Genomic DNA, 8026 nt, shown 5'->3' with positions numbered 1-8026 from the left:
AGAGAGAGAGAGAGAGAGAGAGAGAGAGAGAGAGAGAGAGAGAGAGAGAGAGAGTGAGTGAGTGAGTGAGTGAGTGAGTGAGTGAGTGAGTGAGTGAGTGAGTGAGTGAGTCAAACAGTAGAGTCGTGCTTCTTGCACAACTCTCTGAAAATCCCAACTAAGCCATCCTTCTTCGACGTTGCGAATCGATACTTTTCTCTCATAGTTTTCTCGCGCGCGAGGGCAACTGCTCAACAGGTGCTCGCTCGTTTCTCGCCGCATCGCAACGCGCGCCAAGCTGACCGAAAGGAACACCAAGAGAGAATGAGAGGAAAGGGGAAGGAAGTGCGAGAAGGCAGAGAGAAGTCGTTGGAGAAAAAGAAGATGCTAATTGGAGCGACTTGTAGCGTCCGGCAACGCGTGTTAACACAACAGGTACTCGACACAGGGTCGTCATCTTTCTCTTCCCCCCCCTCTCTCTCTCTCTCTCTCTCTCTCTCTCTCTCTCTCTCTCTCTCTCTCTCTCTTTCGTCTTCTCTTGGTTTCCGCAACAAATATTTTCCGGGCGCTCTCAATAGTTATATACAGCAGCTTCTTTTAAAGCGGTGTGGTGCGGTTGGGAGACAAGACGGATTCATTTTCTAGAATGTTTGATTGACAAAATTCAGATGTTTCTCTACCTCTCTGCTCGATCCCCCACGTCTTGATTAGTTAACACCTATTCATTTGTACGAGAATACTTGCTAAGGAGCGACTCAATATCAGGTTGCTCTTCTCCCTGATGAAGCAAATTGAAATGTTCACATGAAACGTTGGGAACAGATCTCCATAAGAAACGAAACTCTAGCTCGGAAGCCAGATTCAGCAAGATTCACCCAGTTACGTAACACGGTGCACGAAAGAAAAGATATTTTTTGAAGAAGCTATTTACCTATATTTTAAATATGTTGCATTTCATAACCATTCGATTTTATTTAAACAACAATCTAGCATTCACATTATCCGATTATAAATTTGTCTAGCGTTTGTCTCTTTTTCATGAACAATTGAACTCTAAAGTTGTCACTTTTTATCGTTACCAGTATAATTGCCTTTTATCATTTAGCACAACTTTAGTCTTCTATGATTACTCACTAAGATACTGTTTCAATATTTTCTGGTTTTAAGATTTTACGCGTAATGATTTGCAAAATGATGGAAAAGTTTTGTTTAGAGTTTCATCTAATCTACTTGCACACACGAGTAGTAACCTGCACTTAAAATTAATAAAAAGGATTAATAAAAAGAGCTGGTATGCTCTCTTTGAAATTCCTCAAGACCGTGCTCTAGTTAGGTTCATATATGGTACCTCTAATACCTTTTACTTTTTCCTTGACGCTTTTCCCTCAATTAAATTAACTGTGCTCTCGTCTTTACGCTTCTCGCGCTGTCACTTTAACAACTCTCAGAATCTTCTGATAGCGGATCAAAACAGCTTTATGTTCTCCTCCTTTTTCATATTTGAAGTCATTAATCACATGGAGTATGTCATCTTGTCTTATGACGTGTGACTCGTAGAGAGAGAGAAAAAGTTCTCTGAAATTCATTTTACTATATATTATTTCTGAATCATCACGTTGTGAATCACAATCACTCGAATCTGAGATACGTTATGTCAAAAATAAGTTGATTGATGATCACGATAGCGCCCCAAGCGGAACTAATCTATAAGATTAAACTGATGAGCAATAGGTACAAAGTTCTCCAAGTTGGCAATTATTTCGGTGCGGTCAGCTGTACGCGCTATTCATCGTGCAGATTTTACTAGAAACCAATGAGTAAGCGCTCGTTCATTCTTCTTGCAATGCAGATTTTGTATCACACATCCAACGTCCGTGACTAAATAATTTATATTCGTGAGAATCGAGTCGTTTGTCTCTTCCAGTTCAATTATTATCGAAAATAATAGCAGGACATTTTCCTACTGACGCTCGATTGTGTTAGCATCATATTAGCCATTATATCATTCTACATCGAGGATAACGATCGGAGGACTTGCGATACCGTAATCGCGGAGAAAATTGACCAATCGCAGAGAAAAGCTGCTTCGCCAAGTTCCAATGGAATCTCGCGAGCCGGAATTCAGACTTTGTCGGTCACATCGTAAACGCGCGTCTATCTACGAACTCAGTGCGTACTGCTTGTAATGGGGGGAGGGGGGGGGTGCGAGGAGAGTGGGCGTCAAAGACGCGAACAGGGCGAAGAGCGGCTTCCACGATGCTGCGTGGATCACACAGCGTTGTGTCGTGGCTGCGTACATGAGAAAGCGGGAGGGAACGAGAGAGAGAAAAGGAAGATAGGAAGCACGCGCGCGCGCTTGGTTGGGAGGGCGAGAGGAACAGAGGGCTACGAACGATGTGGAACGGGGATGACGGGGACAGGGTGGGGGACGGCAATGCGGTGTTGGGGGTGGGGGCAGTGGCGATGTCCTAGCGAAGGTCACGGCCGGGAATGCGGTTTACGTCCGTCGGTCCAAAGTGGCGTGCCGCGGTGCGGAGCTCTCTCTCTCTCTCTCTCTTTCTGTCTGTATCTTTTTCTCTCCCCTCCTCCTTCTTCTCGCTCTTACTCACTCACATGCTCCCTTCGTTTTCCTGCCCTCTCAGATATCTCCCTGTTCCTCTTCCAGCGTTTGTGCGTCGTCGCTATCTCTCTTCTTGTTTCGCTCTCTCTCTTTCTCTCTGGTCCTGCGGCGCGATGCGGTGCGGTGCGGTGCGGTAGACTGCAAGAATGCACCAAATGCACCGTACTGACCGATGCCCGTCCCTGTTCTACCGCTTCCACTTGTTTACTTCGGCCGTTCTCCTTTGCCTCTCCCCGTTCTTCCTCCCGCCGGCCCTCCCTCTTTCTGTCGGTATTTCTCTCTCTCTCGTTCACTCTGTCTCTCTTCTTCGCGGTTCTTCATTACTTTTTTCTTCGATCGACTACTCCGCCTCCGCGGGTCACTCTCACATCCTTTACGTCGTTCTACCGCCGTCGCCGCCGCACTGCCACTCCCGGGAACAGTCCGCTTCTTTACCACCGTGTGATGCTTTTTCCCCACGTCTTCGCTGTAAGATCCTACGTCCGAGCATACCGTACGCACGCATGTGCACATATATACGTGAACCGGTACGCAGAAAAAACGCATTGTCCTTGTCGAATATCGAGTCATACGTTGCAACGCACGCGCATTCTCGCGCCCTCTGTTTACATTTTTTTCTTTTTTGTCTCTCTTTCCTTACTTGGGAAACGCTCCTCTCTATTATTCTTCTCCACTATATCCTTCAACCGTACTTCCTCTTATACCTTGATCTCTCAATGACTTTCTCTCGTGACAATGAGTAATATTACTCATTGATCAACATCGACAATAAGATTTACTTTTCCACGTAAAAATTTGCAGATTAATTAAAATGTTTTGTTTTTTGTTCGCAAGATAATTTGTAAAAGTCAATTTTGTATGAGATATAACATCAACATTTAGACATTTCCAAAACAATACACCGTTGATACTTCCATTTTTCAAATCTTATTTCGCATGTTATTTGGAAAGTGTTAATAAGCATAAGAAATTATTACCGACCAATACACAATCAATTTTGAGAAGAACGGACGCTAAAAAATTAATCTTAAGTTCTACGTCGCATTTTAATATAAATAATTCGGGAAAACCAAATCGCACGCGAGTTGGCACGGCGTAGAGACTTCGTAGCGAGATTTGACAAACTCCCCACCTTCCCTCCCTTTTCATCTCCCCGACCTCGTCTCGCTTCATATCCCCACTTTATTCCCGTCTGTCTCTTTGGCCCTGACCCACCCAAAGGATGCAGTCACCCCCTGTATGGCCGACAGCATGTAAACGGAGGGGAACGATCTCCAAAGCGCGTACGTGTTGTAACTAGGAGGAAAAGAGAAGAATGCATATATACACACACATACGACTATCTGCGTGCAACCGCGCGCACGCGTTGTGTGTGCGTACGTACGTGCGAGTGCGTGTACGCGCGAAATGCATCGTGTGTGAAGAGGTAAACAGACAGTCAGACAGACAGACAGAGAGAGAGAGAGAGAGAGAGAGAGAGAGAGAGAGAGAGATTGCAAGCGCAGTAGGTAGAGTGAGTGTCGGAGGGGGTGCGTTTCACAAATCAATACTTATGTTGAATCCCGCGTGTATGTACCAGCCGTTGCACGACGCACGGAACGTGTCATCCGCCGACGATCCAAACTCCAATAGATGACATAGCAGCTGCGTGAACACTCGGCATATGTCGTACACACTAACGTCACCCAAATCTTAAATATTCTTCGTCCAAGTTGAATCTAATCTAACGCGGTAAACAATCTATTTCCAGCTATGCTGATCACAATTAGTCGGTAATTAGTTGTTTGAGAAATCTGATATACGATCTTGGATTATAGATCTTGGATTATATTTAGTTTTACACGCTGTGTGTGAATTTGAGTGCAGGCGACTCTCTGGGAATTTGCCCTTGGTTCGTGTAGCGTTTCGAGTTTTACCGTCACGCGTGTGTAACGCCGGAGGAATTCGAGCGCAGTAACCATTCCGATAACTATCTCGCGGTCTTTCGCTGAGCAAATTTTTAATTTGCTTTCGTAACACAAATCGAGGTCGACAATGACGACTGACGACAGCGTACAGTGGATCAGCACAAAATTCTTGAATATTTAATCAAATTTATTTTCTCTTTTAATTCAAAAAAATGTCATTATAATCGTAGTTTTAGGGCTTGATCAAACAATAATGACGTATTTATTTGTTGTTTGTTTAAAGTAGTGTAAAATAATTGAACATATAAGGATTATTGGATAATGTGCTATATTTGGTCATATGTAAGTTCACTTTTTAATGTTTTAAAATAAAGAATATAAAGATAACAATAATAAAAATCGATCAAACAGGATATCCGACAATAGATAGATAAGAAAGGTTTGTCTGACGCAGATTCTTGGGATTTACGAATATGAGAATGATCTCACTCCGAAACTCCATTGCCATATGATTGTTCGACATATATGATACAATATATGTATTCTATTAAGGAGAAAATGTTGATACCAAAACGTTTAGATATTTTTGTTGAATAAACGAATTCTATTCAATTTACGAGCTTGATTTAGTATTGGCAAATAATCATTAGATGATCCTTAAGTTATTAATTGAAGAAGATTAGCGAACGTTTGCGCGTATAATGCTACTACTTGGAGCTACTGATTCGTTTTCAGTGTTCATCAATATTAATTAATTTGTCAGATTAATAACTACATCTGTTGCAACGATTACCATTATTCTCTACACCTTGGGACACAACGTGAGTAAAAAGATTCACGATCGACCACGACCCCCCCGTGGCATTCCCGCGCCACATCGTGTAACCGCGTCTTTGGCGCGACGCGACGCATTCGCCGCTTATCCGATACGCATGAGGAATATGTGTGTGCACGTTGTGGCGGCGACGTCTCTGGCGGAGGTAGTGGGAGGGTTCATTCAGTGCACCTCTCGCTCGTCGCTGCGCGCATGCGTTCGCCGACCGCGCGTACACACGCTACTCACGCTGACTTTCCCCCCTCCCTCCCATTCCACACGTCGGACGGGCGTCGCTCCACACGTACACACACGCGACTGAGCACGTACGTGCACGCGGAACCTTGTACCCCTACGGTATATATACGTACATTATATATGGACGTGCGCACACGAATACCGCGAATAACATGAGTAATAGTGTAGTAGTAGTAGTAGTAGTAGCGTCTGCTGTTCGCTCGGACGCACTCACGCACGCACGCACGCACGTTCGCTCGCTTGGTGTTTTTCTCTTCGAGTATAGGCGCGCAAAAGAAGAACGGGTATGACAAAAGAGAGCAGATACGTGCGCAAAAGAAAGACAGAGAACGATGCGAACAGCCGAATGACTGTGGACCAGTGAGAAAGATCGCATGCCGCGCCGTTGTGTTGTTGTGGATCGCGCGATTGTTCGTTGCCCGTAGTATTTCGTTTCACTCTGCAATTTGAAAATTCACTCCCACCACTTGCTATATCGTTGATAATAAACGTGCTATGGCTCCATTAAATAGTAAGCTGATATCATAGTTGCTTTATCGCGTCGTTACATAGTACGATGATGGCCTGATAGTATCACGGCGATAGTATTGATCTTAAATAATGATATAGTATTAAATTATATAGATATACGTGCGTTTTGAACACGTGTAGTAAGGTACAGTATTGGAGGCTTTGTTTCATCTGACCGTTTTATGGCGATGCTACTAGTGAATAGCGGCGATATCGATAGTAGTACGCCTGAGTCATTAAATCCAGACAGGAGGGACTTAATGAACGATAGATTTGGCTTTTTTTTTTATCTCGGTAACGATATCTCGGTTTATAACGACCGTGTTACTTTTTGTAACCGGAAAACAATTTGGTTAACTTTAGTATGGGTGCTTTAAAGCTAACCGACGCTTTAAAGGGAATAATTGGTTTCTACCCGTAACAAATGCGAAGTTATTGAGATTGTTAACAGCAGGCAAGATCGTCCCGTTTATTATTTATTCAAAACGCAAAGTAGAGAGAATCTCGGTCCCCATATAAATTAGATTATATCTCTCTCTTCCTTTCCTAAGTTAGATTATCTCTCTCTCTTCCTTTCTCTCTTTCTCTCTCTCTCTCTCTCTCTCTCTCTCTCTCCCTGAATTTGTAATCGTGGGAAAGTTGAAGTCGAAAGTAGGAGGACAATTTCGCCTCTGCACGCTGAAGTTAGATTTTTAATTAGCACTCGAATACCCACACGGCATGGTACGACAAGAACGCGTGTAGGCTTCGTAAAACGTAATACAAGATAGATGAGTATACAATAGCGGACGTGCGAATTGGCGGATATACTAAGATTAGTTACGCGAAATACCGTTTGTGATGAGAATTGTTGGAGAGTGAAAGTTGGTTCATGATTTCACCGAACCCTACGCAGAACGGGTTTCCTCCTTGTATGATTTAAATTGTTCGAGAATACGATTATCAACCGAGTATCGAGAATGCCATCTGATGTCTACAGCACGCAACCACAGATGGTTTGATGATATATTGGGAAAAAATACTTAACCTCATTGCAAACAGTTGCATTAATCTCGTATTTATCGCATGAGAACAAATTAATTCTCGTTTAAAGTGTCGATCAGCTTTAAAATATCAGAGTTCACGTTAACCGAATTGTTCTCTGTTTCGAGAGAAACATGATTTCACTGCTGCAGAGCCAAACATGATCTGTCGAAAATGTCTTGCCTACTGTGTAACTGAAAATGTGCTAATTTGAAAAAAATATTGGAAAATTTGCCACACTGAACAAAAATATTTGAAAATTTATTCGTGGGTTATAAAGTTTATTTTTATGAATAAATATTTATATCCTATAAAAATAAATGTTCAAATATTATTTTTCCCTCTATGCATTGTAACTAAAACTTGCTACTGTTGCTACGTGGGTTGCATAGCTAAATGTATACCTACTGGCAACTGTATTTTTGGATATATACATCTTACAACGAGATTTAGCTGCTGCAGCTAATTTTTTTCCGTGTGGTGGTATGCTAAAAAAATGCCTAATATTATTAGTTATTTCCGAGGTTCAATAAATATTTTGGTTCTATTAACAAGGAAGTAACAGTTTTGTCTCCCCCACTGAAACCATAAATTATGCATCAACATGGAAACTCACTCTGCAAAGTATAAGCATACACGATTTTATAAAGATTTTTTTAAATCACTTAGCCGTCGCAATTGCCATTCTATTTTCCTCGGGAAACGTGTTCTCGATCGCGGATTTTAAGAACCGTGCTGGCGCATCGCGTTGCCGTCGCACAACCTCGTAGATCGACAGATTCGACCGGGCCGAAAAAATAATGTCGACGTGTGCGTGCACGTACACGCTAGTAGCCTCGACGAGAGGGCGAAAGTGGGAGATGGAGAGAGAGAGAGAGAGAGAGAGAGAGAGAGAGAGAGAGAGAGAGAGAGGGA

The 8026-nt window shown here is 42.8% G+C and overlaps 1 protein-coding gene across 11 annotated transcripts in view; it reads left to right on the top strand.

The window, feature by feature from the left end:
• LOC116848923 (serine/threonine-protein phosphatase 4 regulatory subunit 1-like) overlaps positions 1 to 8026 on the top strand; it is a 183521-nt gene that overhangs the window by 152263 nt on the left and 23232 nt on the right. The window contains exon 1 of one of the 11 annotated variants that reach the window (XM_032825530.1): positions 260 to 414. The exons of the other annotated variants lie outside the window; for them this stretch is intronic. The gene's annotated coding sequence lies outside the window, so the exon portion shown is untranslated. Of the gene's footprint in view, positions 1 to 259; positions 415 to 8026 lie in introns of those variants that run through there. 11 annotated transcript variants of the gene reach the window in all.

This window comes from Odontomachus brunneus, unplaced genomic scaffold, assembly GCF_010583005.1.
Source record: "Odontomachus brunneus isolate Ranch 3 - 2012 unplaced genomic scaffold, Obru_v1 Obru_scaffold_102, whole genome shotgun sequence".
Lineage (NCBI taxonomy): Eukaryota > Metazoa > Arthropoda > Insecta > Hymenoptera > Formicidae > Odontomachus > Odontomachus brunneus.
Note: the sequence above shows the minus strand (reverse complement) of the source record. Positions and strands in the feature narration are given on the sequence as shown.